Source organism: Oncorhynchus nerka, linkage group LG7 (genome assembly GCF_034236695.1).
Source record: "Oncorhynchus nerka isolate Pitt River linkage group LG7, Oner_Uvic_2.0, whole genome shotgun sequence".
In the NCBI taxonomy this organism is placed as follows: domain Eukaryota; kingdom Metazoa; phylum Chordata; class Actinopteri; order Salmoniformes; family Salmonidae; genus Oncorhynchus; species Oncorhynchus nerka.
The window spans coordinates 1,066,215-1,089,596 of NC_088402.1; the positions used below are offsets into that span (position 1 = coordinate 1,066,215).

The following is a 23,382-nucleotide window of genomic DNA, read 5'->3' on the forward strand; positions in this document are numbered from 1 at the left end:
TGTGGTCCTGGTGACTGGACCTTTTTTGGAACACCATTATTTTGGTCTTACTGAGATTTACTGTCAGGGCCCAGGTCTGACAGAATATGTGCATAAGATCTAGGTGCTGCTGTAGGCCCTCCTTGGTTGGTGACAGAAGCACCAGATCATCAGCAAACAGCAGACATTTGACTTCGGATTCTAGCAGGGGGAGGCCGGGTGCTGCAAACTTTTCTAGTGCCCGCGCCAATTCGTTGATATATATGTTGAAGAGGGTGGGGCTTAAGCTGCATCCCTGTCTAACCCCACGACCCTGTGTGAAGAAATGTGTGTGTTTTTTGCCAATTTTAACCGCACACTTGTTGTTTGTGTACATGGATTTTATAATGTCGTATGTTTTACCCCCAACACCACTTTCAGTCAGTTTGTATAGCAGACCCTCATGCCAGATTGAGTCGAAGGCTTTTTTGAAATCAACAAAGCATGAGAAGACTTTGCCTTTGTTTTGTTTTGTTTGGTTTTCAATTAGGGTGTGCAGGGTGAATACATGGTCTGTTGTACGGTAATTTGGTAAAAAGCCAATTTGACATTTGCTCAGTACATTGTTTTCATTGAGGAAATGTACGAGTCTGCTGTTAATAATAATGCAGAGGATTTTCCCAAGGTTACTGTTGACACATATTCCACGGTAGTTATTGGGGTCAAATTTGTCTCCACTTTTGTGGATTGGGGTGATCAGTCCTTGGTTCCAAATATTGGGGAAGATGCCAGAGCTAAGTATGATGTTAAAGAGTTTTAGTATAGCCAATTGGAATTTGTTGTCTGTATATTTGATCATTTCATTGAGGATACCATAAACACCACAGGCCTTTTTGGGTTGGAGGGTTTTTATTTTGTCCTGTAACTCATTCAATGTAATTGGAGAATCCAGTGGGTTCTGGTAGTCTTTAATAGTTGATTCTAAGATCTGTATTTGATCATGTATATGTTTTTGCTCTTTATTCTTTGTTATAGAGCCAAAAAGATTGGAGAAGTGGTTTACCCATACATCTCCATTTTGGATAGATAATTCTTCGTGTTGTTGTTTGTTTAGTGTTTTCCAATTTTCCCAGAAGTGGTTAGAGTCTATAGATTCTACAATTACATTGAGCTGATTTCTGACGTGCTGTTCCTTCTTTTTCCGTAGTGTATTTCTGTATTGTTTTAGTGATTCACCATAGTGAAGGCGTAGACTCTATGTTTTTGGTTGGACAGGTTTCTCAATGTCTTTCTTAGATTTTTGCATTCTTCATCAAACCATTTGTCATTATTGTTAATTTTCTTCGGTTTTCTATTTGAGATTTTGAGATTTGATAGGGAAGCTGAGAGGTCAAATATACTGTTAAGATTTTCTACTGCCAAGTTTACACCTTCACTATTACAGTGGAACGTTTTACCCAGGAAATTGTCTAAAAGGGATTGAATTTGTTGTTGCCTAATTGTTTTTTGGTAGGTTTCCAAACTGCATTCCTTCCATCTATAGCATTTCTTAATGTTACTCAGTTCCTTTGCCTTTGATGCCTCATGATTGAGTGTTGCTCTGTTTAAGTAGATTTGTGAGTGATTAAGTGATTTTGCTGTGGTCTGATAGGGGTGTCAGTGGGCTGACTGTGAACGCTCTGAGAGACTCTGTGTTGAGGTCAGTGATAAAGTAGTCTACAGTACTACTGCCAAGAGATTAACTATAGGTGTACCTACCATAGGAGTCCCCTCGAAGCCTACCGTTGACTATGTACATACCCAGCGTGCGACAGAGCTGCAGGAGTTGTGACCCGTTTTTTGTTGGTTATGTTGTCATAGTTGTGCCTAGGGGGGCATATGTGGGAGGGAATGCTGTCACCTCCAGGCAGGTGTTTGTCCCCCTGTGTGCTGAGGGTGTCAGGTTCTTGTCTGGTTCTGGCATTTAGGTCGCCACAGACTAGTACATGTCCCTGGGCCTGGAAATGATTGATTTCCCCCTCCAGGATGGAGAAGCTGTCTTCATTAAAATATGGGGATTCTAGTGGGGGGATATAGGTAGCACACAGGAGGACATTTTTCTCTGTTAGGATAATTTCCTTTTGCATTTCTAGCCAAATGTAGAATGTTCCTGTTTTGATTAATTTAATGGAGTGAGTTCTCTCTCTCTGTCTCTGTCTCTGTCTCTGTCTCTCTCTCTCTCTCTCTCTCTCTCTCTATGCCACACACACTGCCCCTTGCTCCTCTCTCACCCTTCTGTCACAAGCAGAGCGCAGCTCACCATCTCTCTCTCTCTCACACGAACAACTCTTGATTGGAGTTTCCACAAACTGTTTTTTTCTTTAAAAGACATGTATTCCGACTATCTGGATATCTGAATAAATATCACGTTATTATTCGAATACCGAAATAATTTCAAAAGCCCTTCCCTGAACTGTACTCTACTGTACTGAACTGTACTCTACTGTACTGAACTGTACTCTACTGTACTGAACTCTACTCTACTGTACTGAACTGTACTCTACTGTACTGAACTATACTCTACTGTACTGAACTCTACTCTACTGTACTGAACTGTACTCTACTGTACTGAACTGTACTCTACTGTACTGAACTATACTCTACTGTACTGAACTGTACTCTACTGTACTGAACTGTACTCCACTGTACTGAACTCTACTCTACTGTACTGAACTGTACTCTACTGTACTGAACTCTACTCTACTGTACTGAACTCTACTGTACTGAACTGTACTCTACTGTACTGAACTGTACTCTACTGTACTGAACTATACTCTACTTAACTCGGCTCTACTTTACTGTACTGAACTCTATTTTATTGTACGGAACTCTACTCTACTGTACGGAACTCTACTCTACTGTACTGAACTCTACTTTACTGTACTGTACTGAACTCTACTCTACTGTACTGAACTCTATTTTATTGTACGGAACTCTACTCTACTGTACTGAACTCTACTTTACTGTAATGAACTGTCCTTTACTGTACTGAACTCTACTTTACTGTACTGAACTGTACTCTACTGTAATGAACTATACTGAACTCTACTGTACTGAACTATACTGAACTCTACTGTACTGAACTATACTGAACTCTACTGTACTGAACTGTACGCTACTGTACTGAACTGTACTCTACTGTAATGAACTATACTGAACTCTACTGTACTGAACTCTACTCTACTGTACTGAACTCTACTTTACTGTAATAAACTGTACTTTACTGTACTGAACTATACTTTACTGTACTGAACTCTACTCTACTGTACTGAACTCTACTCTACTGTACTGAACTCTACTTTACTGTACTGAACTATACTCTACTTAACTCGGCTCTACTTTACTGTACTGAACTCTATTTTATTGTACGGAACTCTACTCTACTGTACTGAACTCTATTTTATTGTACGGAACTCTACTCTACTGTACTGAACTCCACTTTACTGTAATGAACTGTCCTTTACTGTACTGAACTATACTGTACTCTACTCTACTGTACTGAACTCTACTTTACTGTACTGAACTATACTCTACTGTACTGAACTGTACTCTACTGTACTGAACTGTACTCTACTGTAATGAACTATACTGAACTCTACTGTACTGAACTGTACTCTACTGTACTGAACTCTACTGTACTGAACTCTACTCTACTGTACTGAACTCTACTTTACTGTACTGAACTATACTATACTGTACTGAACTGTACTCTACTGTAATGAACTATACTGAACTCTACTGTACTGAACTCTACTCTACTGTACTGAACTCTACTTTACTGTACTGAACTATACTCTACTGTACTGAACTGTACTCTACTGTACTGAACTGTACTCTACTGTAATGAACTATACTGTACTCTACTCTACTGTACGCTACTATACTCTACTGAACTCGGCTCTACTTTACTGTACTGAACTATACTCTACTTTACTTAACTCTATTTTATTGTACGTAACTCTACTCTACTGTACTGAACTGTACTCTACTTTACAGTAATGAACTATAAACTACTCTACTACTTTACTGAACTCTACTCTACTCTACTGAACTCTCCTTTTACTGTAATCTACTTTACATAACTCTACTGTACTGCATTCTACTGAACTCTACTCTTATCTTATTGTATTTTACTATACTATACTCTACTTTTGTACTGTACTGAACTCTACTTGACTGTACTGTCCTGAATCTACTCTACTTTACTGCATGGAACTATACTCTACTGAACTATACTCTACTTTACTGTACGGAACTATACTCTACTGAATTATGCACTACTTTACTGTACTGTACTATACTCTACTGTACTACACTCTACTAAACTCTACTGTACTCTACTGCAATCTACTCTACTCTAATTTACTGTACAGAACTTTGATATCCAAACTCGTCTATGATTAGTTCAGATTAGATCAACCAAATGTGGACTTGTTGGGGGCGGAGCTCATTAAAATAACAGCCAGTGTGTAGAATAATACCCAAATATGTAAATGAGGACCTTTGTGTGCCTATTCAGAATACATCCCCATGGAGAGAATGACATTCATATCCATAATGAAGCATAGTACAGATCAGGGACCCATGATACGATTCCGTTTCCGGGTGTAAATCCACATCACTTACTGTACTTCAATAAACAAAAGGGATGTGGTGTCATGTCATATCTGACTGTTTCTGCAGACATCGTTGAATCTTCATTCAGAGCAGATATTTAAACAGTTTGGAAAATGTGGACACAAAAAACAGAGGCCAATTTTAAATACATTTTGTTACCACACTTTACATTTGTAAACAATAAATGACTGTGGATTAGAGCAGCTGATGGACAAACCAGCTGATGGACAAAGTTTGAGCAGCTGATGTACAAACCGCACAGACAACCTGTAGAGAAAGTTTTAATGTAATTTCATTCTACATTCTTTGTAAGGAACATTTTCACGATTTCTCACACAAATGTCTCAGGCTGTACATCCATTGTGTATTACAGCTGGATTAATCAGTCAACTTCGCAACTAGAGCCCAGTAGGAAAGCACTGCTGCAACTAGAGCCCAGTAGGAAAGCACTGCTGCAACTAGAGCCCAGTAGGAAAGCACTGCTGCAACTAGAGCCCAGTAGGAAAGCACTGCTGCAACTAGAACCCAGAAGGAAAGCACTGCTGCTACTAGAACCCAGTGGTAAAGCACTGCTGAAACTAGAGCCCAGTAGGAAAGCACTGCTGCAACTAGAGCCCAGTAGGAAAGCACTGCTGCAACTAGAACCCAGTAGGAAAGCACTGCTGCAAATAGAACCCAGTAGGAAAGCACTGCTGCAACTAGAGCCCAGAAGGAAAGCACTGCTGCAACTAGAACCCAGTAGGAAAGCACTGCTGCAACTAGAGCCCAGAAGGAAAGCACTGCTGCAACTAGAACCCAGTAGGAAAGCACTGCTGCAACTAGAACCCAGTAGGAAAGCACTGCTGCAACTAGAACCCAGTGGTAAAGCACTGCTGCAACTAGAACCCAGTAGGAAAGCACTGCTGCAACTAGAACCCAGTAGGAAAGCACTGCTGCAACTAGAACCCAGTGGTAAAGCACTGCTGCAACTAGAGCCCAGAAGGAAAGCACTGCTACTACTAGAACCCAGTGGTAAAGCACTGCTGCAACTACAACTCAGTAGGAAAGCACTGCTGCAACTAGAGCCCAGAAGGAAAGCACTGCTACTACTAGAACCCAGTGGTAAAGCACTGCTGCAACTACAACTCAGTAGGAAAGCACTGCTGCAACTAGAGCCCAGAAGGAAAGCACTGCTGCAACTAGAACCCAGTAGGAAAGCACTGCTGCAACTAGAACCCAGTAGGAAAGCACTGCTGCAAATAGAACCCAGTAGGAAAGCACTGCTGCAACTAGAACCCAGAAGGAAAGCACTGCTGCAACTAGAACCCAGTGGTAAAGCACTGATGCAACTAGAACCCAGAAGGAAAGCACTGCTACTACTAGAACCCAGTGGTAAAGCACTGCTGCAACTACAACTCAGTAGGAAAGCACTGTTGCAACTAGAGCCCAGAAGGAAAGCACTGCTATACTAGAACCCAGTGGTAAAGCACTGCTGCAACTACAACTCAGTAGGAAAGCACTGCTGCAACTAGAACCCAGTAGGAAAGCACTGCTGCAACTAGAACCCAGTAGGAAAGCACTGCTGCAACTAGAACCCAGTAGGAAAGCACTGCTGCAACTAGAACCCAGTAGGAAAGCACTGCTGGAACTAGAACCCAGTAGGGAAGCACTGCTGCAACTAGAACCCAGTAGGAAAGCACTGCTGCAACTAGAACCCAGTAGGAAAGCACTGCTGCAACTAGAGCCCAGTAGGAAAGCACTGCTGCAACTAGAACCCAGTAGGAGAGCACTGCTGCAACTAGAACCCAGAAGGAAAGCACTGCTGCAACTAGAACCCAGAAGGAAAGCACTGCTGCAACTAGAGCCCAGTAGGAAAGCACTGCTGCAACTAGAACCCAGTAGGAAAGCACTGCTGCAACTAGAACCCAGTAGGAATGCACTGCTGCAACTAGAGCCCAGAAGGAAAGCACTGTTGCAACTAGAACCCAGTAGGAAAGCACTGCTGCAACAAGAACCCAGTAGGAAAGCACTGCTGCAACTAGAACCCAGTAGGAAAGCACTGCTGCAACTAGAACCCAGAAGGAAAGCACTGCTGCAACTAGAACCCAGTAGGAAAGCACTGCTCTACTAGAACCCAGTAGGAAAGCACTGCTGCAACTAGAACCCAGTAGGAAAGCACTGCTGCAACTAGAACCCAGTAGGAAAGCACTGCTGCAACTAGAACCCAGTAGGAAAGCACTGCTGCAACTAGAACCCAGTAGGAAAGCACTGCTGCAACTAGAACCCAGAAGGAAAGCACTGCTGCAACTAGAACTCGGTAGGATAGCACTACTACTACTAGAACCCAGTGGTAAAGCACGGATGCTATTAGAACCCAGTAGGAGAGCATGGATGCTGCTAGAACTCAGTAGAAAAGCACTGCTGCAACTAGCTCTGGAAAACTTACATTCCCATTCTGCCTTCTCCCTTCAGTTCTCGGCCATTAGATTCGCTCAAGACTGGCTCACGTGAGCTACAGAAAGTAGTCATTCCCCTTGACTTATTCCACTTTTTTTTTGTGTTACAAAATGGATTAAATACATTTACACAAAATACCCCATGAAGACATGTTTTTAGAAAAAATGTCTAATGTATTGAATATGAAATACAGGAATGTCTCATTTACATTCACTACCAGTCAAGAGTTTGGACAACCTTCTCATTCAAGGGTTTTGCTTTATTTTTACTATTTTCTTCTTTGTAGAATAAAGTGAATACATCAAAACTATTAAATAACGCATATGAAATCATGTTGTAACCAAAAAAGTGTTAAACCAATAAAAATATATTTTTTATTTGAGGTTCTTCAAATTAGCCACCTTTTCCTTGATTACAGCTTTGCACACTCTCGGCATTCTCTCAACCAGCTTCATGAGGTAGTCCCCTGGAACGAATTTCAATTAACAGGTGTGCCTTCTTAAAAGTTAATTTATGGAGTTTCTTTCCTTAATACATTTGAGCCAATCAGTTGTGTTGTGACGAGGTAAGGGAGGTACACAGAAAATTGGCCTATTTGGTAAAAGACCAAGTTCACATTAAATTAGAAAATAGAAACAACAGTCCATCATTACTTTAAGACATGAAGGTCAGTCAATCCGGAACATTTCAATAACTTTTTCTGTTCTGATGAAACTGGCTCTCATGAGGACCGCCACAGCAAAGGAAGACCCAGAGTAACTCTGTTTCAGAGGACAAGTTCATTAGAGTTACCAGGCTCAGAAATTGCAGCCCAGATAAATGCTTCACAGAGTTCAAGTAACAGACACCTCTCAACATCAACTGTTCAGAGGAAACTGTGAATCAGGCCTTCATTTTGAAATTGCTGCAAAGAAACAACTACTAAAGGACACCAATAAGAACAAGAGACTTGCTTTGGCCAAGAAACACGGGCAATGGACATTAGACCGGTGGAAATCCTTTGGTCTGATGAGTCCAAATTTGAGATATTTGGTTCCAACCGCCGTGTCCTTGTGAGACGCAGAGTAGGTGAACGGACGATCTCTGCATGTGTGGTTCCCACGTGAAGCATGGAGGAGGAGGTGTGATGGTGTTGGGGCGCTTTGCTGGTGACACTGTCAGTGATTTATTTAGAATTCAAGGCACACTTAACCAGCATGACTACCACGGCATTCAGCAGCGATACGCCATCCCATCTGGTTTGCACTTAGTGGGACTATCATTTGATTTTCAACAGGATAATGACCCAACACACCTCCAGGCTGTGTAAGGGCTATTTGACCAAGAATGCCCAAATCCCCATCATCAGCGTGAAGAAAATATGGAAGAAAGGGGAGAGGAGGGCGGGGTGCCTTGTACGATTTTGCCGACGAGTAGGTAAACCAACACATTCCTCCGTATTATTGGCCAAGGTGCAATCATTGGAAAACAAACTGGACGATCTATGATAGACTATCCTACCAAAGGGACATTAAAAACTGCAATATCTTATGTTTCTCCAAGATGTGGCTGAACGATGACATGGATAATATGGAGCTGGCTGGTTTTTCCATTCCTGCATTGGCAGGAAAGAGCAGCTACGTCTGGTAAGATGAGGGGTGGAGGTGTGTGTCTTTTTGTCAATAACTGCTGGTGCAAGATGTCTAATATTAAAGAAGTCTCAAGGTATTGCTCGCCTGAGGTAGAATACCTCATGATAAAGTGTAGACCACACTATCTACCAAGAGAGTTCTAATCTATATTTTTCGTAGCTGTCTATTTACCACCACAAACCGATGCTGGCACTAAGACCGCACTCAACCAGCTGTATAAGGCCATAAGCAAACAAGGAAATGTTCATTCAGAAGCGGTGCTCCTATTGGCCGGGGACTTTAATGCAGGCAAACTAAAATCCGTTTTACCTCAGCATGTCACATGTGCAACCAGAGGGAAAAAAACTCTAGACCACCTTTACTTGACACACAGAGATGCATACAAAGCTCTCTCCCACCCTCCATTTGGCAAATCTGACCATAATTCTATCCTCCTGATTCCTTCTTATAAGCAAAAACTAAAGCAGGAAATACCAGTGGCTCGCTCAATACGGAAGAGGTCAGATGACGCGGATGTCACACTACAGGACTGTTTTGCAAGCAAAGACTGGAATATATTCATCCAATGGCATTGACGTGTATACCACATCAGTCATCGGCTTCATCAATAAGTGCATCGACAACGTCGTCCCAACAGTGACCGTACGTACATTTCCCAACTTGAAGCCATGGATTACAGGCAATATCCGTACTGAGCTAAAGACTAGAACTGCCACTTTCAAGGAGCGGGACACTAATCCGGACATTCATAAGAAATTCCACTCTGCCCTCAGTCGAACCATCAAACAGGCAAGGCATCAATAAAGGAATAAAATCGTATCCTACTACGCCGGGTCTGACACTCGTCAGATGTGTCAGGGCTTGAAAAATATTACAGACTACAAATGGAAATCCAGCCACGAGCTGCCCAGTAACACAAGCCTACCAGACGAGCTAAATGCCTTTTATGCTCGCTTCGAGGCAAGCAACACTGAAGCATGCATGAGAACATCAGTGTGATCTCTGTAACCGATATGAGCAAGTCATTTAAACAGGTCAACATTCAGAAAGCAACGGGCCAGACGGATTACCAGGCATGTCAGAGGAAGGCCCAAAAACTTGTCAAAGATTCCAGTCACCCAAGTCATAGACTGTTCTCTTTGCTATCGCACGGCAAGCGGTACCGGAGTGCCAAGTCTAGGACCAAAAGCTCCTTCACAGCTTCTACCCCCAAGCCATAAGACTGCTGAACAATTGATCAAATGGCCATCAAATGGCCAACTATTTACATCGACTCCCCCCCCATTTGTTTTTTACAGTGCTGATACTTGCTGTTTATTATCTATGCATAGCCACCTCACAAATTACCTTGACTAACTTGACTGCCACACATTGACTCGGTACCCCTGTATATAGCCTCGTTATTGTTATGTAATTTTCTTGTGCTAATTTATTTACATATTTAAAAAAAAAAAATTTTTACTTTAGTTTATTTAGTAAATATTTTCTTAACTCTATTTCTTGAACTGCATTGTGGGTTAAGGGCTTGTAAGCATTTAACAGTAAGGTCTACACCTGTTGTATTCGGCGCAAGTGACAAATACATCAGATAACCTGGCCTCCACAATCACCCGACCTCAACCCAGTTGAGATGGTTTGGGTTAAGTTGGACTGCAGAGGGAAGGAAAAGCAGCCAACAAGTGCTCAGCATATGTGGGAACTCCTTCAAGACTGTTGGAAAAGCATTCCAGGTGAAGAAGTAGGAGAGAATGCAAAGAGTGTGCAAAGCTGTCATCAAGGCAAAGGGTGGCTGGCTACATTGAGGAATCTCAAATATGAATTATATTTGGATTTGTTTAACACTTTTTTGGTTACTACATGATTCCATGTGTGTTATTTAATCATTTTGATGTCTTCACTATTATTCTGCAATGTAGAAAATAGTAAAAAGAAAGAAAGACCCTTGAATGAGTAGGTGTGTCTGGTATTGTAAGTAGTCACACCCCTGAGTCAATACATGTTAGAATCCCCTTTGGCAGCGATTACAGCTGTGAGTCTTTCTGGGTAAGTCTCTAAGAGTGATTACAGCTGTGAGTCTTTCAGGGTGAGTCTCTAAGAGTGATTACAGCTGTGAGTCTTTCTGGGTAAGTCTAAGAGTGATTACAGCTGTGAGTCTTTCTGGGTAAGTCTAAGAGTGATTACAGCTGTGAGTCTTTCTGGGTAAGTCTAAGAGTGATTACAGCTGTGAGTCTTTCTGGGTAAGTCTAAGAGTGATTACAGCTGTGAGTCTTTCTGGGTAAGTCTCTAAGAGTGATTACAGCTGTGAGTCTTTCTGGGTAAGTCTCTAAAAGTGATTACAGCTGTGAGTCTTTCTGGGTAAGTCTAAGAGTGATTACAGCTGTGAGTCTTTCTGGGTAAGTCTCTAAGAGTGATTACAGCTGTGAGTCTTTCTGGGTAAGTCTCTAAGAGTGATTACAGCTGTGAGTCTTTCTGGGTATGTCTAAGAGTGATTACAGCTGTGAGTCTTTCTGGGTAAGTCTCTAAGAGTGATTACAGCTGTGAGTCTTTCTGGGTAAGTCTCTAAGTGTGATTACAGCTATGAGTCTTTCTGCGTAAGTCTCTAAGAGTGATTACAGCTGTGAGTCTTTCTGGGTAAGTCTCTAAGAGTGATTACAGCTGTGAGTCTTTCTGGGTAAGTCTAAGAGTGATTACAGCTGTGAGTCTTTCTGGGTAAGTCTCTAAGAGCTGTGAGTCTTTCTGGGTAAGTCTCTAAGAGCTGTGAGTCTTTCTGGGTAAGTCTCTAAGAGTGATTACAGCTGTGAGTCTTTCTGGGTAAGTCTCTAAGAGCTGTGAGTCTTTCTGGGTAAGTCTCTAAGAGTGATTACAGCTGTGAGTCTCTGGGTAAGTCTCTAAGAGCTGTGAGTCTTTCTGGGTAAGTCTAAGAGTGATTACAGCTGTGAGTCTTTCTGGATAAGTCTCTAAGAGCTGTGAGTCTTTCTGGGTAAGTCTCTAAGAGTGATTACAGCTGTGAGTCTTTCTGGGTAAGTCTCTAAGAGTGATTACAGCTGTGAGTCTTTCTGGGTAAGTCTCTAAGAGTGATTACAGCTGTGAGTGTTTCTGGGTAAGTCTCTAAGAGTGATTACAGCTGTGAGTCTTTCTGGGTAAGTCTCTAAGAGTGATTACAGCTGTGAGTCTTTCTGGGTAAGTCTAAGAGTGATTACAGCTGTGAGTCTTTCTGGGTAAGTCTCTAAGAGTGATTACAGCTGTGAGTCTTTCTGGGTAAGTCTCTAAGTGTGATTACAGCTGTGAGTCTTTCTGGGTAAGTCTCTAAGAGCTGTGAGTGTTTCTGGGTAAGTCTCTAAGTGTGATTACAGCTATGAGTCTTTCTGGGTAAGTCTAAGAGTGATTACAGCTGTGAGTCTTTCTGGGTAAGTCTCTAAGAGTGATTACAGCTGTGAGTGTTTCTGGGTAAGTCTCTAAGAGTGATTACAGCTGTGAGTCTTTCTCGGTAAGTCTCTAAGAACTTTGCACACGTGGATTTTACAATATTTCCATGTTATTATTTAAACAATTCTTCACGCTCTGTTAGGCTGATCGTTGATCATTACTAGACAGCCATTTCAAGTATTGCTATAGATTTTCAAGCCGATTTAAGTCAAAACTGTAACTAGGCCATTCAGGAACATTCAATGTCGCCTTGGTTAGCAACTCCAGTGTATATTTGGCCTTGTGTTTTAGGTTATTGCCCTACTGAAAGGTGAATATCTCCCAGTGTCTGGTGGAAAGCAGACTGAACCAGGTTTTGTAGGATTTTGCCTGTGCTTAGCTCTTTTCCGTTTTCTTTTTATCCCAAAACAACTCCCTAATCCTTGCCGATGACACCCATAACATGATGCAGCCACCACCATGAGTCGGTCTCCTTGATGTGTTGAGTTGGATTTGCCCCAAACATAATGCTTTGTATTCAGGACAAAAAAAAATGAATTGCAAACCAGATGCATGTTTTGGAATTTTTTGTAATCTGTTCAGGCTTCCTTCTTTTCACTCTGTCATTTAGGTTAGTATTGGGCTCCCGAGTTGCGCAGCGGTCTAAGGCACTGCATCTCAGTGCTAGAGGCGTCACTACAGACACCCTGGTTTGAATCCAGGCTGTATCACAACCGGCCGTGATTAGGAGTCCCATAGGGCGGAGCACAATTGGCCCAGCGTCCAGGTTTGGCCGGTTTAGGCCATCATTGTAAATAAGAATTTTTTCTTAAATGACTTCCCTAGTTAATTAAGGTTAAATAAAAAATGTTAAATTGTGGAGTTAACTATCATGTTGTTGATCTACCCTCAGTTTTCTCCTGTCACAGCTATTAATCTCTGTAAGTGTTTTAAAGTCACTATTGGCCTCATGGTGAAATCGCTAAGGGATTTCCCTCCTCTCCGTCAACGGAGTCAGAAAGGACGCCTGTATCTTTGTAGTGACTGAGCCTAATTAATAACTTCACCATGCTCAAAGGGATATTTATTGTCTGCATTTTTTTGGACCCATCTACCAATAGGTGCGGCAGGGTAGCCTAGTGGTTAGAGCGTTGGACTAGTAACCGGAAGGTTGCAAGTTCAAAACCCCGAGCTGACAAGGTACAAATCTGTCGTTCTGCCCCTGAACAGGCAGTTAACCCACTGTTCCTAGGCCGTCATTGCAAATAAGAATTTGTTCTTAACTGACTTGCCTAGTTAAATAAAGGTAAAATAAATAGGTTCCCTTCTTCAAAAGGCAGTGGAAAACCTCCCTGGTCTTTGTGGTTTAATCTGTGTTTGAAATCCACTGCTCAACAGAGGGATCTTACAGGTGATTTTATGTGTGCGGTACAGAGATGAGGGGCCTTACAGATCATTGTATGTGTGCGGTACAGAGATGAGGGACCTTACAGGTCATTGTATGTGTGCGGTACAGAGATGAGGGACCTTACAGGTCATTGTATGTGTGGGGTACAGTGACGAGGTCATCCAGCTCTCACACAGGAACCTTACAGGTCATTGTATGTGTGGGGTACAGTGACGAGGTCATCCAGCTCTCACACAGGGGTCTTACAGGTCATTGTATGTGTGGGGTACAGAGATGAGGGGCCTTACAGGTCATTTTATGTGTGGGGTACAGAGATGAGGGGTCTTACAGGTCATTGTATGTGTGCGGTACAGAGATGAGGGGTCTTACAGGTCATTGTATGTGTGCGGTACAGAGATGAGGGGTCTTACAGGTCATTGTATGTGTGCGGTACAGAGATGAGGGGCCTTACAGGTCATTGTATGTGTGCGGTAGGTACAAAGATGAGTTAGTCATTCAAAACTATTAACACACAGTGAGTCCATGCAACTTGTTTAATTTTGCCATAACAAAGGGGTTGAATACTTATTGACTCAAAGACATTTCAGCTTTACATTTTTTATTAATTTGACATTTCAATTTTTTTTGACATTATGGGGTATTGTGTGTAGGCCAGTGACACAACATCTCAATTGAATCCATTTTAAATTCAGGCTGTAGTACAACAAAATGCGGAAAAAGTCAAGTAGTGTGAATACTTTCTGTCGTCAATGTAACTAATTAGCACAGGTGGTCCCTCTTGTCTTCCATCTGTTTCCCATCAACCAGCGCTGTAACATGGATGTATGGCTGTGTGGGAACACTAACCCTAGAAATGTGTGTATCAATTTAACCTTTTGGTTTTTATTAGTAGTATTTTTTGCTTATATGAAAGATAAGGTCCCCATGCTTCCAACACCGTACAGCAAGTGATGGGTGTTAATGTTCAGACTGAGCGTCGGGGATCTTAATTAACAAACCTCCCTACAGAAGAAGCCTTCGTCCAATGACTCTTATGTGTAATGTAATGAATTGAGAGTCATAATGTAATGAACTGAGAGTCATAATGTAATGAACTGAGAGTCATAATGTAATGAACTGAGAGTCATAATGTAATGAATTGAGAGTCATAATGTAATGAACTGAGAGTCATAATGTAATGAACTGAGAGTCATAATGTAATGAACTGAGAGTCATAATGTAATGAACTGAGTCATAATGTAATGAACTGAGTCATAATGTAATGAACTGAGAGTCATAATCTAATGAACTGAGAGTCATAATGTAATGAACTGAGAGTCATAATGTAATTAACTGAGAGTCATAATGCAATGAACCAAGTCATAATGTAATGAACTGAGAGTCATAATGTAATGAACTGAGAGTCATAATGTAATGAACTGAGAGTCCTAATGTAATGAACTGAGAGTCATAATGTAATGAATTGAGAGTCATAAAGTAATGAACTGAGAGTCATAATGTAATGAATTGAGAGTCATAAAGTAATGAACTGAGTCATAATGTAATGAACTGAGAGTCATAATGTAATGAATTGAGAGTCATAAAGTAATGAACTGAGTCATAATGTAATGAACTGAGAGTTATAATGTAATGAATTGAGAGTCATAATGTAATGAACTGAGAGTCATAATGTAATGAACTGAGAGTCATAATCTAATGAACTGAGAGTCATAATCTAATGAACTGAGAGTCATAATGTAATGAACTGAGAGTCCTAATGTAATGAACTGAGAGTCATAATCTAATGAACTGAGAGTCATAATCTAATGAACTGAGAGTCATAATGTAATGAACTGAGAGTCATAATCTAATGAACTGAGAGTCATAATGTAATGAACTGAGAGTCATAATGTAATGAACTGAGAGTCATAATGTAATGAACTGAGAGTCATAATGTAATGAACTGCGAGTCCTAATGTAATGTACTCTGGACGGCTCTGACTTAGAATACGTGGACAACTACAAATAACTGGGTGTCTGGTTAGACTGTAAACTCTCCTTCCAGACTCACATTAAGCATCTCCAATCCAAAATTAAATCTAGAATCGGCTTCCTATATCGCAACAAAGCATCCTTCACTCATGCTGCCAAACATACCCTCGTAAAACTGACCATCCTACCGATCCTCGACTTTGGTGATGTCATCTATAAAATAGCCTCCAACACTCTACTCAAGAAACTGGATGTAGTCTATCACAGTGCCATCCGTTTTGTCACCAAAGCCCCATACACTACCCACCATTGCGACCTGTACGCTCTCGTTGGTTGGCCCTCGCTTCATACTTGTCGCCAAACCCACTGGCTACAGGTCATCTACAAGTCTCTGCTAGGTAAAGCCCCGCCTTATCTCAGCTCACTGGTCACCATAGCAGCACCCACTCGTAGCACGCGCTCCAGCAGGTATATCTCACTGGTCACCCCCAAAGCCAATTCCTCCTTTGGTCGTCTTTCCTTCCAGTTCTCTGCTGTCCATGACTGGAACGAATTGCAAAAATGTCTGCAGCTGGAGACTCACATCTCCCTCACTAGCTTTAAGCACCAGCTGTCAGAGCAGCTCACAGATCACTGCACCTGTACATAGCCCATCTGTAAACAGCCCATCTATCTACCTACCTCATCCCCATACTGGTATTTATTTATTTATTTTGCTCCTTTGCACCCCAGTATCTCTACCTGCACATTCATCTTCTGCCGATCTACCATTCCAGTGTTTAATTGCTATATTGTAATTACTTCGCCACCATGGCCTATTTATTTCCTTAACTTACCTCATTTGCACTCACTGTATATAGACGTTTTGTTTTATTTTGTTCTACTGTATTATTGACTGTATGTTTGGTTTATTCCATGTGTAACTCTGTGTTGTTGTATGTGTCGAATTGCTACACTTTATCTTGGCCAGGTCGCAGTTGCAAATGAGAACTTGTTCTCAACTAGCCTACCTGGTTAAATAAAGGTGAAATAAATAAATTAATAAAATGAACTGAGAGTCATGATAAAAGGGTATGCTGCAACTGTAACCCAGTAGAAAAGCACAGCTGCAACTAAAACCCAGTAGGAAAGCACCTGGCTGTAACTCAGAACACAGACAGACACCCAACTCAGACAGACAGACAGACAGACAGACAGACAGACAGACAGACAGACAGACAGACAGACAGACAGACAGACAGACAGACAGACAGACAGACAGACAGACAGACAGACAGACAGACAGACAGACAGACAGACACATGGACACAGGAAACAGCAGATAAAGGAGACATAGACACAGGAAACAGCAGATAAAGGAGACATGGACACAGGAAACAGCAGATAAAGGAGACATAGACACAGGAAACAGCAGATAAAGGAGACATAGACACAGGAAACAGCAGATAAAGGAGACATAGACACAGGAAACAGCAGATAAAGGAGACATAGACACAGGAAACAGCAGATAAAGGAGACATAGACACAGGAAACAGCAGATAAAGGAGACATAGACACAGGAAACAGCAGATAAAGGAGACATAGACACAGGAAACAGCAGATAAAGGAGACATGGACACAGGAAACAGCAGATAAAGGAGACATAGACACAGGAAACAGCAGATAAAGGAGACATAGACACAGGAAACAGCAGATAAAGGAGACATAGACACAGGAAACAGCAGATAAGAAATCAGCCCTTTGCTTACGTTACTTGCTGTCCTGTTGAAGACTCTCTAGTAGTCCATGTATGGTATGCGAGTTGCTGCAGCTTCAGGAACTTTGGTGGAGGACGGTTGGGGGTTAAAAGTTGAAACAGCAACAGGTAGCAGGCAGGGAAAAGAGAGAAGGAGTGGCTCAGTCAGGCAGCTTCAACTCACTGTCCAATAGATTTCTCATAGCCCTGAACATTCTGCTAAGCCCAGGGGCTGAACATTAGCCCCTCCCACTATGATGTCAAAGCCCCAGGTCACATGATACTCTACAGGCCAATGGAAACCTGCGTTTCCTTGGCAACTAGAACCCAGCACTTCAATGGGGTTTTCTGTCTGTCACTGGTGGTCAGGAAAAAAAAACAAGAAAATAAAACTTCACACAAGACTCAGTAAACAAATTATGAAAAAACATAACAAACATGAACCATTTTCTGTTCGAAATGTTTCCAATTTAACTCATTTACATGTTATCTTACCTTTAAAACTATACTACTGATTCTATTTTAGTAAAAATATAGCCTACAGATTATTTTTCAAAATCAACTAATCAGGGAACAATTATTTTGTAAAAGTGTCCTGCTACAAAGTATCTTCAATGCATTGAGATGTTTTATTTAAATTGTTCCAATGTGCAACAGTAAGGCTATAATGAATCCTCATGGCAGATCGGCTGTCCTACAGCTGAGAGCAGATGTCTGTTCCCATTGGAGGACATGCTATAGTTAAACAGATCAGTGGAAGTCAAAGTACACAGGCTGATTAGCTGGGAGTCAGGTTGGATGGAGCGACTGTTTCTTAATGGACAGCTTTTGGAAACCAGGCCATTGTGCCCTGCTGAGTCATGTAAAGGCCTGCAGACATTGGAAGTGTGGTAGTGGGGTTATTCCTAATGTTATGTTTTATTCATGTGTAATGAATCATCATGTGACATGTACAGCAGTGGTCTACACATTTACATTTTACATGTTAGTCATTTTGCCAACATTCGTAACAGTGTATTCAACTGAAGTAAGTGAAATAACCACATATCAGGATCATTGCAAGTAAAAATTTATTAAAAATAGTCTGCAAGCCTTGTAAGAGTAAAACAACAGTTGAGGGTTAGGGTTAGGGGTTAGGGTTAGGGTTTAGGGTTAGGGTTTAGGGTTAGGGTTAGGGGTTAGGGGTTGGGGGTAGGGTTAGGGTTTAGGGTTAGGGGTTAGGGTTAGGGTTTAGGGTTAGGGTTAGGGTTAGGGTTAGGGGTTAGGGGTTAGGGTTAGGGTTAGGGTTTAGGGTTTAGGGTTAGGGTTAGGGTTAGGGGTTAGGGGTTGGGGGTAGGGTTAGGGTTTAGGGTTAGGGGTTAGGGTTAGGGTTTTGGGTTAGGGTTTTGGGTTAGGGTTAGGGTTAGGGGTTAGGGTTAGGGTTTAGGGTTTAGGGTTAGGGTTAGGGTTAGGGGTTAGGTGTCTCCTGACCCCTCCTGTCTCAGCCTCCAGTATTTATGCTGCAGTAGTTTATGTGTCGGGGGGCTAGGGTCAGTTTGTTATATCTGGAGTACTTCTCCTGTCCTATTCGGTGTCCTGTGTGAATCTAAGTGTGCGTTCTCTAATTCTCTCCTTCCCTCTTTCTTTCTCTCTCTCGGAGGACCTGAGCCCTAGGACCTTTCCCCAGGACTACCTGACATGATGACTCCTTGCTATCCCCAGTCCACCTGGCCGTGCTGCTGCTCCAGTTTCAACTGACCTGAGCCCTAGGACCATGCCCCAGGACTACCTGACATGATGACTCCTTGCTATCCCCAGTCCACCTGACCGTGCTGCTGCTCCAGTTTCAACTGTTCTGCCTTATTATTATTCGACCATGCTGGTCATTTATGAACATTTGAACATCTTGGCCATGTTCTGTTATAATCTCCACCCGGCACAGCCAGAAGAGGACTGGCCACCCCACATAGCCTGGTTCCTCTCTAGGTTTCTTCCTAGGTTTTGGCCTTTCTAGGGAGTTTTTCCTAGCCACCGTGCTTCTACACCTGCATTGCTTGCTGTTTGGGGTTTTAGGCTGGGTTTCTGTACAACACTTTGAGATATCAGCTGATGTACGAAGGGCTATATAAATAAATTTGATTTGATTTGATTTGATTTGATTTAGGGGTTATGGTTAGGGTTAGGGGGTTAGGGTTCGGGTTAGGGTTAGGTTTTGAATATAATTGTGTTTCGTTTCAACTAGTTAGTTTTACGGTGCACAGGCCTATCTCCTGTTTATCCCTCCCATTTCTGATGATCTGATATAATAGGTGTAGTACTTAAAAAGGCTCGTAGATGTCGTCCTAGGATCATAAATTAAACTGAGGTAAGCTCCAAGTTGCCTCTTTTTCTGGGTGGCAGTGCAGAAGTCGATGTGGTGAGAGATTCATTCAACCATAGTGTTGTTAAATATGAACCTAAACGCCATATTGTGCATTTAATTGGTTTTATTGTTTTGTTAAAGGAAAGGAAAAACCTAAAAAAGGAAGTGCCAAACTAAAACCAAACAAAACATAAATATATAGAGAGTATAAATAAAATATGAATAAAACCATGTTCTTCTCCATCCATTTTCCTGTCTGTTAAAACCCATTTTCTAAAACCTCTCGTTCAGGCCATATAAATGGCGTTATGTGTGTTCAATGAATAGGATTCTTGTACTGGTGCTGATGTGTGGCTGTGTATATTTATATGGAACTTTATCTGTCGGAAATGGAGATTGTGAGGTTTGAGGTCTTGTGGTGGCTGGCTGAATCTTGCTTTGGTGAGGAGGTCCTTTCAATGTTTGTTCTTTCTAAATGCTGAAATGATTCTGTATGGTTTGAGTGGTATGTAAGTGTGCTGAACTGTAGAGAAGTTGTGTTTGATTGATTGATGTAGGGGTCTAATTCTATGTGAGAATGTGGTTACTAGGGGGATGATAGTTGTCTGTTGATTGAGTATTGATGACAAGGGAGAAGAGACAGGGAAGTGTTTCGGTTTAGTGATTGGTGCAGATCACTTTCCATAGGGGAGTCAGGATTAGGGTGAGGGAGGGAGATAGAGATTAAGTTAGGATGAGAACCCTGGTTAGGGTAATGGTACACATTAGGGTTAGGCGTGGGGTTTGGGGAAAGGTTGAGGTTAAGGTTAGGCTTGGGTTAAGGGAAAGGTTAAGGTTAGGCGTGGGGTTAAGGGAAAGGTTAAGGTTAGGCGTGAGGTTTGGCAAGAGGTTAAGATTAGGTGTGGGGTTTGGGGAAAGGTTAAGGTTAGGTGTGGGGTTAAGGGAAAGGTTCAGGTTAGGCGTGGGGTTAAGGGAAAGGATAAGGTTAGGCGTGGGGTTAAGGGAAAGCTTAAGGTTAGGCGTGAGGTTTGGGGAGATGTTAAGATTAGGCGTGGGGTTTGGGGAAAGGGTAAGGTTAGGCGTGGGGTTAAGGGAAAGGTTAAGGTTAGGCGTGGGGTTAAGGGAAAGCTTAAGGTTAGGCGTGAGGTTTGGGGAGAGGTTAAGATTAGGCGTGGGTTTTGGGGAAAGGGTAAGGTTAGGCGTGGGGTTAAGGGAAAGGTTAAGGTTAGGCGTGGGGTTAAGGGAAAGGTTAAGGTTAGGCGTGAGGTTTGGCAAGAGGTTAAGATTAGGCGTGGGGTTTGGGGAAAGGTTAAGGTTAGGCGTGGGGTTTGGGGAAAGGTTAAGGTTAGGCGTGAGGTTTGGGGAGGGGTTAAGGTTAGGTGTGGGGTTACGGGAAAGGTTAAGGTTAGGTGTGAGGTTACGGGAAAGGTTAATGTTAGGCGTGAAGTTTGGGGAGAGGTTAGGATTAGGCGTGAGGTTTGGGGAAAGGTTAAGGTCAGGTGTGGGGTTACGGGAAAGGTTAAGGTTAGGCGTGAGGTTTGGGGAGGGGTTAAGGTTAGGAGTAGGATTGAGGTTAAGGTTAAGAGAGGTGGATGATTTGCTGTGGTCTGTGAGTGTTGGATGAATGGGAGGGAGGGAGGGCGGCCAATGTGTTGTTTTTAATGGTCCTTAAAAATCGTTTTGAATATCCTCTTCTTCTAAGTGCATTGAATAGTGTATTTATTGCATAATCCAGGTCTTGCTTGCAAGATGATATCCTGTAGAACCGTATAATTTGTGATTTTATTATTCCCTTAAATGTATGTTTAGGATGGTAACTGTGTTTATGAAGTAAAGCATGTGTGTCTGTTGGTTTAAAGTAAACTCTAGTGTGTAGTGTTTTCTGTGATTGATTGTTATTACTGAAAAAAACTGTTGTGTCTAAGAAGTTGACTTCTTGCGGATGAATTGTGTATTTAACCTTGATGGATGGATGATGACCGTTGAGAATGTTTATAAAATCTGTGAATAACTGGATGTCGTGGGGCCAGGCTCCTATTATGTCATCTAAAAAGCGGTAATAGAAAGTGGGTTGATATGGACACTTGGCCAGTGCCTCTCTCTCCCATTCAGCCATGTATATATTGGCGTAAGCAGGTGCACATTTCTTGCCCATAGCTGTTCCCTCCACCTGCAGGTAATAATGATCATTGAATAAGAAGTCATTACTAGTCAGGCTGATTTCTAATAGTTGTAATATTTCTTTGTCCGGTCTAGTGTTGTCTGGGTATCTCTTAAAGATATTTCTAATTGCTTGTATTCCTGTTGCTGTATTTATGTTGGTGTATAGGCTATCAATATCTATCGTGAATATGTGTGTATGGGAGGGAACAACTATGGGTCCAATCCTCTCCATGAAGTGGTAGGTGTCCCTGAGGAAGCTGGGGTGCCTTGTGGAGAGAGGGTTGATGTGATGATCTATATATTGTGAGATGTTGTAGGATTCACTATTGCAGTCTGAGACAATCGGTCTGCCAGGAGGAACTTCAAAGGGAATTGTCCATGTCTCCGGTTCCTTGTGTACTTTTAACAGTAAGTAGAATAGTCTAGGTCGTGGGGTGTCTGTACCGTAGAGAAAGTCCCGTTGTTTTGCTGTGATGTAGTGTTGGTCGTAGAGTCTTTTTATTATTGTCCTTAGCTGTGTCTGTGTCTGTGGTTGTATACTGTTTTCTATTTGTTTATTATGTTTGGTGTTTGATAACTGTCTGTTGGCTTCATACATGTATTGGTGTTTATCCAGTATTACTATTTTTGAACCTTTGTCTGCTGGTTTAATGATGATGTGTGGGTTGTTTTTAAGTTGTTGCATTGCCTGTTTCTACGTGTGTGAGGTTATCCTCCCTATCTGTGTGAGTCTGATGGTTGTGAAGTGTGTTCTTGTCCATTCTAATTAGTCTCCTGATTCTACCATCTATCTGGGAGGTTTTAGGTTCCCAGGTAGATGGTAAAGTAGAAGTGTGTTTTTGTCCATTCTAATTAGTCTCCTGATTCTACCATCTATCTGGGAGGTTTTAGGTTCCCAGGTAGATGGTAAAGTAGAAGTGTGTTTTTGTCCATTCTAATTAGTCTCCTGATTCTACCATCTATCTGGGAGGTTTTAGGTTCCCAGGTAGATGGTAAAGTAGAAGTGTGTTCTTGTCCATTCTAATTAGTCTCCTGATTCTACCATCTATCTGGGAGGTTTTAGGTTCCCAGGTAGATGGTAAAGTAAATGGTAGGTGATTGTCATCTGTGTTGTAGTCAAAATAGTCCAACAGTTTAAGTCTTCTATGGTATTTGTGGGTGTCCCTTTGAAGTTCCTCCCAATCAAATTTGTTTGGGCGAGGGATGAATGTCAACCCTCTCTCCAGGAGCTTTACCTGTGCTGCTGTGGGTATGAAGGATTTGGAAAGATTCATGATATTAGTTGTTGACCGGTCCGCTGCTCCCCTTGGTGGGGGATCTGCACTGGTTATTGGGGAAGGAGAGAGATTGCAAGAAAAAGTTATTTCTATCCAGACTGTGGCTTGTGGTTAATGTAAATGTAACTGTCTACACCAGTGTTGAAAGATGAGGTCTGCTGTGGTGGATGTCCAGTGTATGAGATCTGTTGTTGTGTGAAATGTGTCTTGTGGGATCTCTAATAGCGTTGGGAAGTTAGTGGTAATGTAAGCGTTAATGAGCTTAAGGTTTCTCTTCTGCTGTGGAGTAAGAAGAGGTGATTGGCTGATGACAGGAATGTATATTGTTGCGTTTAGAAATGTTTTCTTTGCCTCCTTGTGCATACCTGCCAGCTGTTTTAGTGATGTTTGGAATGGGTCAT

The 23,382-nt window shown here is 42.0% G+C and overlaps 1 protein-coding gene across 1 annotated transcript in view; it reads right to left on the reverse strand.

Moving 5' to 3' along the window:
• Positions 1 to 17,379, reverse strand: part of LOC115132665 (neurocalcin-delta A-like) — an 88,729-nt gene extending 71,350 nt beyond the window's left edge. The window contains exon 1 of the mRNA XM_065020027.1: positions 17,214 to 17,379. The gene's annotated coding sequence lies outside the window, so the exon portion shown is untranslated. The remainder of the gene's footprint in view (positions 1 to 17,213) is intronic.
• Positions 17,380 to 23,382: the final 6,003 nt, after the last annotated feature.